Source organism: Chelonoidis abingdonii, chromosome 17 (assembly GCF_003597395.2).
Source record: "Chelonoidis abingdonii isolate Lonesome George chromosome 17, CheloAbing_2.0, whole genome shotgun sequence".
NCBI lineage: Eukaryota > Metazoa > Chordata > Testudines > Testudinidae > Chelonoidis > Chelonoidis abingdonii.
In genome coordinates this window covers 15,249,161-15,265,352 of record NC_133785.1, presented here as the reverse complement: position 1 = coordinate 15,265,352, position 16,192 = coordinate 15,249,161, and the positions used below count along the sequence as shown (strand labels likewise).

Sequence of the window (16,192 nt, the reverse complement as noted above, 5' to 3'; positions counted from 1 at the left end):
TTTTCTTTTTAAGAGTTTAATCCAAGTTTGTTATCTGTATGCACATTTTACATAGTTTTTGTTTTTACTTCACTGTGCATTCTTCCTGTTTAATCAATAAAAAACAATATTTAAATTTTTTTAGAAACAAACACTGGCAGACTAGACCACATTAATGGTCCATCTAGTTCATTATCCTGCCTCCAATAGTGGCCTAATATCTGATGAAAAGATGGGTATACACACATACATTCTCCTTCTGTTTCCCTCTTCACACCTAACCAATTATGCAGTACTATACCATGAAGGCAAAATTCCTTCCTTATCACAGCTGGAAATCAGCTGATACTATGAATCATAACTTCTTGCCTAATGAACGTAATTGCAGACTCTATTTTTCCAATAAAATGTGTATTCCTTTGAATAGTCATGAAAGTATTTGCCTCAATAATACCTTGTGCCAGTGAGTTCCACAGATTAATGATAAGCATCATTTAAATTGAACTTATCATGTGTGTCACCTTGATATTTTTGTTTGTTATTTTTAAATTATGGGATAGGATAAATAGGAGCACTGGTTGTCCTTCTTTATACTACTGTAGTGTAGACTGTACTAGTACCAACTTCTGTACTTGTAGCCTTTTACTTTGCTCCTTGTCAAATAAAATACACCTTGAGGCAGACTCTCAGTCCTGCCCCTAGCTTTTTATATTTTTGTCTCTTTAGGAAGCCCACTGTGTGTGTCTAACCATCAGGGCCGGCTCCAGGCACCAGCCACCAGCCAAGCAAGCTCATGCTTGGGGCAGCAGATTCTAAGGGGCGGCATTCCGTCTAGTCAGAGGACGGCATGGCTGCCCTTTTTTTTTTTTTTGTTTGTTTGTTTGTTTGCTGCTCTGGCCGCCCCATCGGGAGTGGTGGCGTGGAGGAGGGGAGTGCCCTGCTCGAAGCCGGCTGCATGCTTCGTCTGTCTCAGCCTGTACCAGGTCTGCAGCAAGCCCGGCAACCCGCGTCCTTTCCTCCCCGCCAACCGGAGCAGTCTGGAGCCCTCCCGGCAGGCAGCACGGCGGGAAGGGCTGAGTGGTGAGCGCCCTGGCTGAAGGAAGCCCTGGCCACCCCCCTTCGCCCTCTCTTCTTGGGTCAGCAAAAAAGCCAGAGCCAGCCCTGCTAACCATCTCCATGCCTTTTGCTGCCTTATTTCTAATCTTGCTCTGTTCTTTGTGATAAAGTGACCAAAAACTTTTGTGCACTATACATTTATATAATGGGAGCATTACTTTACTTTGCCAAGCCATTTGCAACTTCTAATTTGTATTTTAAAAAGTACAATGGGCTGCTATTTAATGCTTCTGATTCTACTGCTGTAGTAGATGGTGAAAGCTGAAAGCAGCTCAGCCACTAGGGAGTCACAGATGAAAGTGGCAGGGACAAGGTTCATGGGAATAAAATTTTTAATGCAGTTTTTTCTCTTCTTTTTAAAGCATGCACCTGTTGTTGCTGCTGCTTTCAATTATGCAGCAGCAGTGACTATGTTCCATTCACACTTGCATTCCTATTTAAAAACAGATCTGCTAAACGGCTCCTGTCTTCACCATTTTTATATCATCTGAAATATGAAAAGGGGCCAGCTACTACTGAAGTGTTGTTGGCACAGATAAGGGCAGAGGAGACTGAGCTGGTGAGAATAAAAGGAAGTGTTGTAGATGAAGAAAAGCAATAAAATTATACTTTTTATAATGTTTGTTTTGAATTTTTTAAATAAAAAAAAACTGAACAGAAAAATACCATAAAACAAACCTTACATGTTTTAGGTTGTACATATTCCTAAAACCAGAGTTGCAGCAGAGATGGGGGAGGAAAATATAAAACTGTATTTTCTCATCTTTTTTCCTTTTGTGTATTTTATTTTTGGCGCCTAAGTTTGCTCCCATTTAAGTCAACAGGAAGTTTTGCTATTGATTTCAATAGGCCCATTACAGGTTCTGATACATTAGTGGTTTGCAAACTTCTTTTTTTTGGTTGCACACCCCTCGCACAGACAAAAGTAGACACATGCAAAAGGATGCTTGATAGCCTATTTATAAACCTAACAGAGATCTCCACACAACTTTAATTAAATTACCTATATTTGTAAGTTTCAAATACACAGAGACTTACTAATAGCACAGCCAAGCATTCCTCAGCAGGGGGCTGCTTCTACCTTGCAGTGATACTGCATTGCTAGAGGAGGGCCAACACCTGCTCCTCCCCTCTCTTGTTTTTAGGGTTGGGGAAGGTGCATGTGATGGTCTCTGGGGGCAGAGCCAGTGCTGGGTGCGGAGGTTGTCAGGAGTGAAAATCGGCATGGCCACAGTGGATATTGATACTGATCCCAGGCTGGGTGGCCTGCTGAGGTGAGTCAGGGTGGAGGTGGGGCTGGCACAAGCTGCCTGATGTTACATTCATCCATGCCCCCCTTTTGGGGTGTGCCCCACCGTTTGAAAATCTCTGATACATGGTAGGTAAATGAAGAATTGTAGCTATAAGGTATTGCTACATTTTCAACACAGAAAGGGCTCCAGGAAAAAGTCATTTATAAACCAACCAGAAAATATGCCAGAGCTTATCTAAAATGTATAAAATATATTAAAATCAAAATTATGTAAAATAAAAATATGACATTGCATATTAACATATCCACATATAATGTAATAAATATATTTATATAAGTTGGATGAAACGTTATAAGTTTGAGTTTAAACCTCTTTGAGAGTGAGTGTGACTGCACCCTTTAACTAAAATGTCATGGTGTGTTGTGAACTCCCCTAAAAGTTTGAAGAGGAGAGGCAAAAGAGCAAGATAGCCAAGCAGTAGCTAGTGAGCACAGTGTGACCCTGGAAAAACTAGAGCGAGAGCTTTTGGGTCTGTTGACTAAAGAGGGTTGGGGCTGTAAGCTAAGAAACTACTCCTCTTGTTTTGGTTCTTCCTGTGTTCAGAGAAATAAGACTTTGTATGTTCCTTGTATATAAACAACACTGCATCAAAGAAAATACCAGACTCCATCAATTTCTGCTTCTAATAAAACATTCCTAGGCCACTGAACTTTGACTAGCTGCTCAGGTTGTAAAGGGGCTATGCTATGTTTAAACAACATAACATAAAAATCTGCTTCCCTCAAAGAGCTGTCTAAACAGTCTTGTTCATTGGTCATATAGCAGGAACTTCTCCATATGAAAAAGTAGTTGCTGATCCCTTATCTGGTCAGGCTTTCTCCCCTTCATACTTAATATTAACATCTCAACACCAAGGAGTAATAACTAGAAATGGGCCTGATTTAAGAAGTTCAGATTCATGTCAGAATTAACTGAATGATTGGGAAGGTTTGGATCTGCTGTTTTGGTTCGGGCCCATGTTGTCTCTACTAACAATCCATGCAGGGTATCTGCAGAATCCTGGCAGCTCTCTTTGCTTGAATTCTACATTCCCCCCCTAACAATTTCTCTCCCTCCCTCCCCCTGTAGTTGACAGTGTTGGGGGGGGTCTCCAGAAGTTCTCTACAAAATAGCCCTATATATACTATGGAAATTTTGCCCTTTGGTGTTAGCAACATTGGGAGCCCTAGTGCAGATGGGTTGTTGGCTACGATTAGTTCTGTTCTGAGCTGGGTTAGATGACTATCTAATTTGTGATTGCCAAATTGGCCTCTTGCAACCCCGTTGATCAGAGAGCAGAAGCTGCTTTTTTTTCTACATTGGCATAGGGCTATAGCATAGCCACAGTGCTTAAAATACTGTCAGCAGTTGGTGACATATCTACAATAAAACTCCCACTGTTAATATGGTGGAGCAAAATTGGTTTTAACAATAGTGAAAATTGTTTGTGAAATTTCCCTAGTGTAGACAGGATAAGATTTAACTTTTGAAAATAAGGCAAAGTTACTATAAAATGCCACTCATGAAGGTGAATCATATTTTCCGGTGTCAGTATATCGTCATAGATAACAGGCTTGATAGATCCTCAAATCTAGAAAGGAAAATCACTTCTCAGTTGCTTTTTTTGACCATGTGAACATTCATTATTCTATACCAAGTCATACTTTTGGTAACTACTTACAGCAAAGATCTGTTCATGTAGATATGCAACCTTTGAATAGTAAAATTTGGACTCTATCAGATTGTGATAACTAGAATAAAGACAGCAAGCATTATGTCCTGAGCTTGGGGGATGGGATTTCATATTGTATTTTTACCTAAAAGACATAGAAGCATAAGGAGGGGCATATTTTCTAAAGGAAGACACACTTTTATTATGCACCCTGTCCTGTTTGTTTGGATTCCAGTATTGTCTTGAATAGTAACATCTCTGAATGAATATTCATGACAGAAAATGATTTCAGCTGGCTTTAGATAATGCAAATACCATACCACTGAAGGGATTAAATCAGTCAGACTGGCTGAAATCAGCTTCATTGGGCATAATATTTTATTATAGAAATGCCACAAAATCTGTCTGAAGCAAGGCTGTTCAACAGTGTCTATATATATGGGTGAGCCAGGAATAAAGTGCAATACAGATTTAAAGTACTCTGTGACAGACATTACCCTGCAACAACACGGTTAAAAAGAGGCGGACAGTAATTTATTTGTGAAATTCCTGGAGTGGAGGAGAAGTCTTGAAGCTGTAGTCTGAGGTAAATCTGTCATAATACAATGATACAAATGATAATTCTGACCAGAAAAAAATAAGATAGTGATGAAAGGGGGGAAAAAGCAGAAAGGAGAGAGTACATTCCCCAACATGAAAAGTCAGTGATTAGAGCTAGGAAACAGAATGTTTGTTTGTTTGTTTTGTTTTTTTAAGGGAGATTTTCCTGATTCACCTCTGTACAAAATAAATTAATAAATAAAAGTAGTCAGTTTCTTAATGCATTTTGCAACATAATACATTTCTTGTGAAATAAATTAGACTCTGTATATTTGAACTTTTAATTTGGGAGTTGCAATAACTAATTTCCTATTTGTTCTCCCCCCATAGCCTTAATTCGGCCTATATGTGTGTGTGTGTGTGTGTGTGTATATATATATATATCTAAGTAATGTAGGCATGTGGCTTTGAAAATGTTGGCCTTTTGATTAGAGGCAAGAGAATAGTTTAATCACAACCGGCTCTGCATGCAGACTATTTAATTTTGGGCTGTTTTAAAACCATCAGCCCTTCTTGCTTTCAGACCCACACATATTAGATAGGGATAGTGGGTTTGCAATGAGTGGACAGAGACAAATACTTGGGTGGGCTTGCAGTGCCTGTGGTTGTGCTGCTAGAGCTCTTTTTGCTCTGTTATTAGGGAGTTTGCTGCTGCCCCTTGTGGCAGGTTGCTCAGCCCTAATGAAAACTCAGCTCCTCGGGAATGCTGGGAATGTTGAGTCAGGGACTAGCAAGCCAGAGAGCCAGGCTCGCAGTTTGCTGAGGGAGACTCGCTGAGGGACAGAAAGACGAGGGACAGAAATACACAAACCTCTCCTGACTGCAGCAGACTCCCTCTCTCCCTTGCCTCTTAAATGTTCATCTGTTCCAGCTCTCCACGCTGCCTCTTTCCTCAGTGTAATCAGCTGTCAGCTAGACTTGATGTTGTAAAATCCACGTGAGGAGGAAAGACAGATGCAATGATTTGAAAGGTGAGAAGCTTAAGCAAGAATATGGCCATAACAGATTTTTGTGTATTAATTTTGATTAACAAAATTGTTATATATTGCTGTCTAAAATTATTTAGTGGCTGAAAATGAAGAAAGAAATGGCAAAAAAGGGTTTTTCCCCCCAGCCCTTTAATACATTGCAATAAATGTGACCAAGTGCACATCTTATTCTAGTAGCAATGAGTGCCTCTCCCTACAGAATCGTCTACATACCTTTCTTGCAATTTCTCCTAAAATCAGCCATATAATTGCCATGTTTGTGAACAATATACAAATATTATCATTATTACTGTATTAAAGTCTAGCATGAAATTGATGAGAATTTAAAATTCCTAGCTTTGTGGGGTTTTTTTGAAGACAAACGGTGTCAGAAAAAATCCTGATTTATTTTTTATTTTTGTGGCTGGGAAAAGGAAATCAAGAGTAAGACTAACATGATATTATTTTGCAGTTATATAACGAATGAATGAATACTTAGTTGGGTTGCACATTTACAATGCTGTGTGAGTTTAAGGATCATGTTAGGTGGCCCAAGATTATGATGCAGATGATAAACCCAGGAATATATTTATCATACAAACAAACAATTTTTTTCTTAAAGAGCTGGAGTAATAATGTGATGGGGAGAAGGGTGGTGTCTCTTGTATTAGTATGTGATTGATTTCTAGGCGGCTACATGCTAATCCTTGTGATGGATGGAAGGGAATCTACTCCCTTAGCGGCGAATTGATATTTCCCTTTTGATCGACAATCCAACAGGCCACTTGCACTGGCAGAAACTGGCTCGTTGCAATGAGCACGGCCAATGCGTGCAACCAAGAGGAGGGCAAATCCCACTTGTGAGGGATAGTTTCCTGCTCTGGCTTTTTAAATCAAGGGCTTCACTTAACCATTTGTTGTTTTCCCAGTCAGCTGCGGGCCTGGTTCCCCCCCGCCTTCAGTGCCCCTTCCCCACAGCTCCGCCGAAGTGGGGAGGAAGCCTTCTGTAGCCCCCTTTCCCCTCATGGGCTGGCAGCTTTCTCCCCCTAAGTGGCTTCTGCGCTGCTCCTTCCTTTCCCTAGGGCGCTGGGGGGTAGAAAGAGAGACTCAGCACCTGGCTCGGCCCCCTTTCCGCGCCGCCCCGCGGGAGGGGAGGACGTGCTACGCGCCAACTCCCCCGCCCTGCCATCACAGGGACACAGACAACTCCTCTAGTGCCTTCCCCAGCCGCTCCCCCCGCGCTCAGGGAGAGACACCTCCCGTAACCCTAGGCTCCCTCCCCACACTCAGTGCACCGTGAGGCTTGTGTCTGCGCCCCCAGGCTCCCCTCGTATGCTGGGGTGTGAAGACCACCAGCCCCCAAGACTCTTGCAGCTTCCACCCCGCTTGCATGGGACGTGTGTGAACGGACCCGCACCCCCAGAGGCCGCGGAGGTGCCTGCTCCAGGAGTGAGAAGGCTGCAGCTCATCACGCTGCACAGGTGGAGCGGGAAATTTCCTCCTGCTTCTGTGTGGGCAAGAAGCTCCCACTTGCCTTTCACCGCTCCAGGGGAGAGTGTCCCTCCGCCCCACAGCACCGCCCGCTAGCTCATGGGGGTGAGACTCTCACCCAGGTTCCCGGACAGCTAGGGAGGAGATGGGCTCAGTTCGGTTCCCTTCTCTGCCCGCTGGGGGAAGGAGGAGAGACATCTCCCCATGAACGGAAGAGGTGGTTTGCAATCTCCTTTAGCTGCCCCCGAGAAGGAGAGGAGAGAGTGAGTGCACCCCTTCTCTTCCTCACTGTCGTCTCCCTGGGAAGAGGAAAAGAGACTCCGCTCTTCAATGGGGTATGTTAGTGAGACACTTCTCCCTGCTCTGTGACAGAGGGGTAAAACTCCTTCCCAGGCTCCTCTCGCTGCTATGGTAGCAAGGGAAGGACATGCCCCACCTCTCCTCACTGCCCGTGGATGGGTGAGGAAAAACATATGTTCTGGGTCCCCTGAAGTGCCTCCTGGGGGAGAGGAGAGACTTTCCCGGTTCCCTTACTTCCCTATACATGGAGGGGAGAAATAGTCTCTCCAGGCCCTATTATTGCCTTAGGTGGTAGCAGTGAGACAGACAGTCTCCCCAGATCCTTTCACTATTTTATGGTCTGGAGGTGGGAAGAGACTCATTTGAGCTCCAGAGGCTGCCCAGTTGGTGCTGGAACCAAGTCCTTGCTGCTAGGATATTGATATGGAGACCCAATTCCCTGACTCCCCTGTGCTAGTATAGGAAATTGACTCTCTCCAGGTCTTCTCACTGCCCCATGGAAGTAGAAGGGTTTAGAGGGACACCCCCAATATTTGTGTGTTTGGAGACCCTCCCTTAGTAGTTCTAACTGCCCTATGTGGGAGAAAAGATTCTGCCCACCTAAACTATTCTACTGCCCCCATAACATAAGAATGGCTACATGGGGTAAGATCAATGGTCCATCTAGTCCAGTATCTTGTCTTCTGATAGTGGCTAGTGCCAGATGCTTCAGAGGGAATTAACAGAACAGGACAATTATTGAGCCTCATTGTCCAGTCCCAGTTTCTGGCAATCAGAGGCTTGTTGATACCCAGGGCACCAGGTTGCCCTGACCATCTTGGCTAATAGCCATTGATGGACTTGTTGTCTATGAACTTATCTAATTCTGTTTTGAACCCAGTTATACTTTTGGCCTTCACAACATCCCTTGGCAATGAGTTCCAGAAGTTGTGTGAAATACTTTGTTTGTTTTAAACCTGCTGCCTATTCATTTTGTTGGGTGGCAATGACCCTCTGGTTCTTGTGGTATATGAAGAGGTAAATAATAATTCCTTATTCACTTTCTCCAGACTGTTCATGATTTTATAGACATCTATCCTATTCCCCCTTATTCATCTCTTTTCTGAGATGAGCAGTTTCGGTCTTTTTAATCTCTCCTCATATGGAAACTGTTCCATGCCACTGTTAACTTTTTGCCCCTTTCTGTACCTTTTCTAATACCTTTTTTGAGATGGGATGACCAGAACTGCATGCAGTATGCAAGGTGTGAGTGTACCATGGATTTATATGGTGGCATTGTGATATTTACTGGCTTATCATCTGTCTCTTTTTCTAATGGTTGGAATTTTTGACTGCTGCTGCACGTTGAGCAGACAAGTTCAGAGAACTATCCACAATGACTCCAACATCTCTTTCTTGAGCAAATTTAGACCCCATCATTTTGTCTATATAGTTGGGATTATGTTTTCCAGTGTGTATTACTTTGCACTTAGTAGATGAAATTCAATGTTGCTGTTTTGTTACCTAATCACCCAGTTTAGTGAGATCCTCTTGTAACTCTTCACAGCCAGCTTTGGACTTAACTATCTTGAATTATTTTGTATAATTGATCCTTTTCTTGATCATTTATGAATATGTTGAACAGCACGGGTCCCAGTACAGATCTTTGGGGAACCGTGGTATTTACCTGTCTCCATTCTGAAAAATGATCATTTGTTCCTACCCTTCGCTTCCTGTCTTTTAACCTGTTACTAACCCACGAGAGGACCTTTCCTCTTATTCCATGACTGCCTGGTTTGCTTAAAAGCCTTTAGTGAGGGACCTTGTCAAAGGCTTTCTGAAAGACTAAGTAAACTATATTGACTGGATTACCCTTGTCCGCATACTTGTTGACTCCCTCAAAGAATTCTAATAGATTTAAAAGGGAAATCATGCCTCACCAAAAGCAAAGTTGACTCTTCCCCCAACATACTGAGTTTATCTATGTCTGATAATTCTGTTCATTACTACAGGTGTAACCAACTTGCCTGATACTGATGTTAGGCTGTAATTGCCAGGATCACCTCTGGAGCCTTTTAAAAAAATTGGCATTGCTTTAGCTATCTTCCAGTCATCTGGTACAGAGGTTGATTTAACTGATAGGTTACATACCACAACTAGTAGTTCTGCAATTTCATATTTGAGTTCCTATAGAATTCTTGGGTGAAATCCATCTGGTCCAGCGACTTATTATTGTTGAATTTATCAATTTGTTCCACAACCTCGTCTATAGACACTTCAATCTGGGACAGTTCCTCAGATTTGTCACCTAAAAAGAATGGCTTAGATGTGAAAAGTTCTCTCACATCCTCTGCAGTGAAGAGCAATGCAAGTAATTCATTAAACTTCTCTGCAACAGCTCTGTCTTTTTTGAGTGCTTCTTTAGCCCCTTGATCATCCAGTTGCCCCACTGATTGTTTGTTTGGGAGGCTTTCTGCTTTTGATGTACTTTAACATTTTTTTTTGCTGTTGATCTTTGTGTCTTTTACTAGTTGTTCTTCAAATTATTGTTTGGCCTGCCTAATTATATTTTTACATTTGGCTTGCCAGAGCTTATACTCCGTCAGACTTCCTCAGTAGGATGGATTTCCAATTTTTAAAGGATGCTTTTTTGCTTCTGACCACTCTGTGGTTTAGTCATGGTGACATTTTTTAGTCTCCTTACTGTTTTCTTTTTTCTTTTTTGAGTGGGGAGTATATATTTAGTTTGAACCTCTATTTGTTTTCAAATGCAGTAAAAGCTGCCAAGAGTGACCGCCCATGGGAGTTAGCAAAAGTGGTGGCTTGTAAGAGGTGGTCTCTCTTCAAAGGTTTGAACACCAGAGAGCAGTGATGTTTCAAGGCCTCTGCAAGGAGTCACTCATGTCAGGTGGTCTCTCTTCAGAGGTGGTCCCTAAGGCAGGTTTTACTGTAGTTACCATGCAGCTTGCAGGCATTTCACTGTTGTGACTGTTCTTTTAATTTCTGTTTAAATAGCTTCCTCATTTTTGTGTAATTCCCCTTTTTGAAGTTAAATGCTTCTGTGGTGGATTTCTTTGGTATTTCCCCTCCTCCTTAAAGAATATAAAATTTAATTACATTATGATTGCTGTTACTGAGCAGTTCTGCTCTTGGGCCAAATACTGTTCTGCACGTAGGACTAAATCAAGAATTGCCTCTCCCCTTGTGGGTTCTAGGACTAGCTACTCCAAGAAGCAGTGGTGTCTAGAAATTTTATCTCTGAATCCCACCCTGAGGTAACGTTTACCCAGTCAATATGGGAATAGTTGAAATCCCTCTTTATTATTGGGTTTTCTGTTTTTGTAACCTCTCTAATCTCCCTGAGCATTTCACAATCACTGTCACCATCCCAATCAGATGATTGGTAGTATGTTCCTTCTGCTATACTCTTATTTTTCAAGCATGGAATTTCTGTCCATAGAGATTCTATTGTAGTGTTTGATTTTTCATTTAAGATTTTTACTATATTTGATTCTATATGCTTTTTCACAGATAGTGCTACTCCCACACATGTACAACCTGCTCTGTTATTCCTATATATTTTGTACCCGGATATACCACCATTGATTACTATCGTTCCATCAAGTTTCTGTGATGCCTGTTATATCACTATCTTCATTTAATACCAGGCACTCAAATTTACCCATCTTAGATTTAGACTTCTAGCATTTGAAGACAACACTTATCAAATCTGTCTATATTTAGTTGTCTGCTTTCATGTGATGTATTTGGAAGGGATTGGTTTTTGTTTGATTGTTTATCTTCTGTTCCCACCTATACTACTTCAGCTTCTATTCTTCTTTATTAGGATATAGAGTATCTCCTTTAATAAATTCTTCCCTAAGAGATGTTTCTGTCTGAACTGTTTGCTTCTGTACACTTGTTGGCTTTCCCTCAGTCCTTAATTTAAAAACTCCTCTAGAACCTTTTTTATTTTACATGCCATCATTCTGGTTCTGTTTTGGTTTAGGTGGAGCCCATCTTTCCTGTATAGGTTCTTTCTTTTCCATAAGGTTCCTCAGTTCCTAATAAACCTAAATCCTTCCTCCCAACTCCACCATCTTATCCACTTATTTAAATCCTACAATTCTGCCTGTCTAAATGACCCAATGTGTGGAGCTGGAAGCATTTCAGAGGAGCATTCCCCCAAGGTGAAAAGGAAACAGATCTAAGTCCACTAAGGCCTGTGTGTGTCTTCTTCAGATACAACTTCTCTCCCAGTATTTATAGTACTTCTATCGATCCTAACATGTTGTGTTTTTGATCTAAAATAGACTGTGAGGGGCCGAGTCACTAATTTTTTATTCACTTTAAAAATACCAAGTGCAAGTTTGTAATATTCTTGCATGATTTTTGCAGTGTTGAGGCTGATGTACTGTGTGCTGTTATGTATATCTTTTCCAGTCTTCAAGTTCTTTAGTGTGTATCCTCAATGTATTTTTTCAATATAGATGATAGTCTTTTGGATGCTTTTATGTGTATTTGGCAATGTTGAGGGTGGCTTACCAGATGCTTTGATTTTTAGTTGGCAATGTTAATGCTGTATTTTCATAACTTTTTTACTTTTATTTTCTTCATAGTCCTTGAAGCAAGACAAGTGTTATTTAAATGGAAAAATAGGTAGCTTCATTTTGAGAATCACAGGTCAGCAGCGAAAAGTTGGGAAATGTAAAATACATCACATTCTTAGAAACTGCACCAAAGACCATGGGTACAGAGTAGCTTTGGCTTCAGGCTTGCAAAATTAGAACCCAGTGACTGAGACTTTACAAAATTGCAAGCAAAACCATCACCCCCTTTTTGTCCCTCTCTAGTTTGTACCAGCAATGGTGATTCTTCTGGGCAATACTAAAAATAAGAAATAGAAAATATAGATCAGCAGAAAAATCAATTAAAATTGTTCCAGAGCATTTTTGCCTTTAATTGGGTTCCCTTTTTGTTTGTGTGTGTGTTAATAATGACTCTTTAAAAAATGATCCTTTTGAAGTCAAGTGGATTGGATTTATGGTAGGCTATGGCTGTCAATATCTAAGGTGTGAAGTAAACTGGTTGGTTTTTTTTTCTGTTCTGCCTCAGAATGGTTATAGGCTATATTTGGGGTCAAGGCAAGGCTATAAACTTAGATATAAAATGTGCCTTTGTACAGAAAAAATTTGGGCATGCATCTTCATTCTACTAACTATTGGTTCCTGAGCTTCAACTTTCATACTGTGTTATTTTTGATACCAGACAACTTGTGCTTTTTATCTTTTGGATAAATTCCGGTGTTAAGGGCAGAGGTAAGAGCTTCAGAAGATATTTCAAATTAATGTAACAGTTTTGGCTCTTTTCAGGGAAGTCTAGCAATTTACTTGGTTTATTTGCCTGTGATTTCTAATCCCCACTTCTTAAAGTGTTAATTGGTTCTTTTCCTTTTCCATGGAGAAACTGGTCCAGCAAGGATCATGGTGCTTCTGATAGTGCAGGTTAGGCCTTGTCAGCCATGGTGTCCAGAATTTGGAGAGAGGTTGCTGTCTTCCTCTCTGGAACCATCTCCTATCATGCGTTCAATATGTCTATAGAACTTCATTCATCTATGTCTGCTGATGTTGCTCTTGAAAAGGTTTTCCTGCAGTGATAGTGTTTTTTGTAGCAGAGAATCCCTATGTTAATACACTTGCATGGTAGCATACTACCACACATGAGAGATCTTTTGGAGTTGGTGCTGGTGAAAATGGCTTTAGTTTCCTGTCATTTTTAGTCTAAAAATATCCAGTCTCTTTCCAGGGGAGTCTGGATGGTGGTGAAATATTGATTGTCTTAGGGTCCAGGCAGCAGTCTTTAGTAGCATATAACCTGCCTTTGGTTCCAGTAGGAACATATTCCGCCTCTCCCTTCCTCCCTCCTTTTTTTATAGCAGTGGATAGGGTACATCTGAGGATAAGAGCTTGGTTCCACCATAGGGTTGCAAGCTATCCTTGAATGCCTAGGTGGATTTGCCCTTCAGTTGCCTAGAGAAATTCCTCACTTCTGAAGTCTTGTTCTGGAAATAAGGAGCAGATGAATTTTCTGGGCTAACACAAACCATTCTCCAAGAAACCTGCTTTTACAGTATAGCACTTATTTTGAGTGAGAATTTGGAACAACTACTCTCTGGCCAGCCTGCCTTCTTTCTTTAATAACCAAATTACCATTTTTTTCCAAGTACCGTTCCATTTCTAATATGTCTATTTGCATATTTAACAATTCTAAGCTGTTTGCATGCCATGCTAACACATTTTATGGTACTGCTCTGACTACTCCTGGCCCAGTGCTGCAATAGAACCTAGTGGCTGGTGTTTGGAGAAATGGAGAATAAATATTTCATTAAGTAAAATGACTGGAAAGATTGTGCTTTAGAGTTAAAATAATTAAATTAAAAATATCTGAAAATTTAGGATATAGGCATGAAAAGATAAAGGAAGGCAAAAGATCTGAGAAGAGAGTAAGATAAATGGTAGCTTTACCTGTGAAAACTTCTAGTGGTGGTGTCATTCAGATAACTGTGTGCAGTTGGGATAGGTGTTGCTGGAAAAGGGGAACTGGTAGGACAGGTTGTCATCTGCCAGTCTTGTTATCAGTGTGAATGCAAGGGAAACAGACTTGTTTCAGAGGAAGTGAGAGAAGTAGAAATACAGTGCTGCCATTCATGCAATAAGGGTATTGTTAGTAGAATACAGAGCATTTTACCTCCAGGTAACTAGTTCAGATCCAGTGCAGCTGATGTAAGATTAGTAAAATAGGATGACTGCTCAGTGATACATTGATGGTCTCGGTCTAGTAGCAAATGAAGTTTGCAAATGAAGTCCAGCCTCACAAATGGAACCAATAAGATCCTTTTGATTCCCAGAGGCCATTAACTGAATTGACCTACAGATTGTACTATCTCATTCCTGGAAATGGTCCTTTCATGTCAAATTTTGAGGGAGATTGCATTGCTGCTGCTCCTTTAGTCTTCAATGCTGTTAACCCAGCACCTTTCACAGGCAATAAAATTAATTTAAAAATTAATTTGCCAAGAGATACATGACCAACGTAGTATTTCATTGTGTGTACGTTATACATTGTATGAATCTTTTGTTTTTCTAAAAAAAGATGACCTAGGGTCTAAATTTTTCTGTGACCTCATGAACTATGTCTTTACAATTTTCTCCCATCTCCCCTCTTCCAAAAAGAAACATAATTTTTTTGAAATACAGCTTCCTTGTCACATCATTCTTTGAATACTGAGACAAGATTATCAAAATAGTAGAACATGGTGAAGCATAGCTGAATTCAGTCTTGGTTCTTTTTCTGCTGCTACTAGAGGAAGATACAGGTGCTCTTAAATGCTTCTTTTGGCCTCCTTCTCCGGAAGAAACAGTTTGCTGTGAAAGGCATATTTACTTTTGATTGCCACATATTGGCAGGTAGGCTGTACTGTGGCTTTTATACATACATACATATATATTTTTTGAAATGGTAAATCTGCTCAGACAACTCTTTGCTAAGTAGATAACACTGAAAACAGATGTTAGATGTTCATATTTGATGTCTACAGTGATGGCTCACAATGTCATATGAATTGGCATGGATAATGCTTGAACATGTTAGGCTCAACTTTTGTACTAAAGCAGGAGAAGAGGGTGTAGCACAGCAGAAAAGTACTATCAAATATTTAATAACCCCAGTTGTTGGGAATTCAGTTCTGTCTCCTCAGAAAAATGGCAACTCCAGTAGCAGAGTGCTTTCTAGCAGTATTGTAGGGAACTGGTTCTGTACTCACTCAGAGGGAATCACCAAAACCATTTTCTACAGCACCTGCATGTTCCTTGGAGGGCTACAATATAAGGCTAGATGAGGTCCAGCCCAGTTCATTTTGGGCACAGTCCTGAGAAGTGATATGCACTCTCATCTCATGCTGAAGACAATGGAACTGAAGGATGCTTCACATCTCACAGAATTGGGTTCCTTATGAATTTTGATGAGAACGCAGCCTAAAATGTTATGGCTCAGGCATACATATCCTTACTGGCTCAAATGGCTCATCCACATAATTTTGCTTTATATTTTACGACTGTAAAAATAAGTACAGCTGCGGAATTAAAAAAAAAATGTAGATTACAGTATGGATTTCTTTGTGGTTGATAGATTTTTAAATAATCCAGAATGTAAATGTTAAAACAAGCTTTTTTGCATAGATTTTCTCCAGTTTAAAAGGGAAAGTGAAACATTATTATAAACACAGTGTGAACATCTGATGCTAAAACAAGATGTCAAGTATCAGAGGGGTAGCCGTGTTAGTCTGGATCTATAAAAAGCAACGAAGAGTACTGTGGCACCTTATAGACTAACAGACGTATTGGAGCATAAGCTTTCGTGGGTGAATAGCCACTTCATCAGATGCATGTAGTGGAAGTTTCCAGAGGCAGGTATAAATATGCAGGCAAGAATCAGTCTAGAGATAACGAGGTTATTTCAGTCAGGGAGGATGAGGCCTTTTCTAGCCGTTGAGGTGTGAACACCAGGGGAGGAGAAACTGCTTTTGTAGTTGGCTAGTCATTTACGGTCTTTGTTTAATCCTCAACTGATGGTGTCAAATTTGCAAATGAACTGAAGCTCAGCAGTTTCTGTTTGAAGTCTGGTCCTGAAGTTTTTTTGCTGCAGGATGGCTACATTTAAATCTGCTATTGTGTGTCCAGGGAGACTGAAGTGTTCTCCTACAGGTTTTTGTATATTGCCATTCCTAATATCTGACT

The 16,192-nt window shown here is 40.7% G+C and overlaps 1 protein-coding gene across 5 annotated transcripts in view; it reads left to right on the top strand.

Moving 5' to 3' along the window:
- The first annotated feature begins 5,436 nt into the window (after window positions 1-5,436).
- Window positions 5,437-16,192, top strand: part of ERC2 (ELKS/RAB6-interacting/CAST family member 2) — a 903,595-nt gene continuing 892,839 nt past the window's right edge. For all 5 annotated transcript variants that reach the window (XM_075073080.1, XM_075073079.1, XM_075073078.1 and 2 more), the window contains exon 1: window positions 5,437-5,630. The gene's annotated coding sequence lies outside the window, so the exon portion shown is untranslated. The remainder of the gene's footprint in view (window positions 5,631-16,192) is intronic.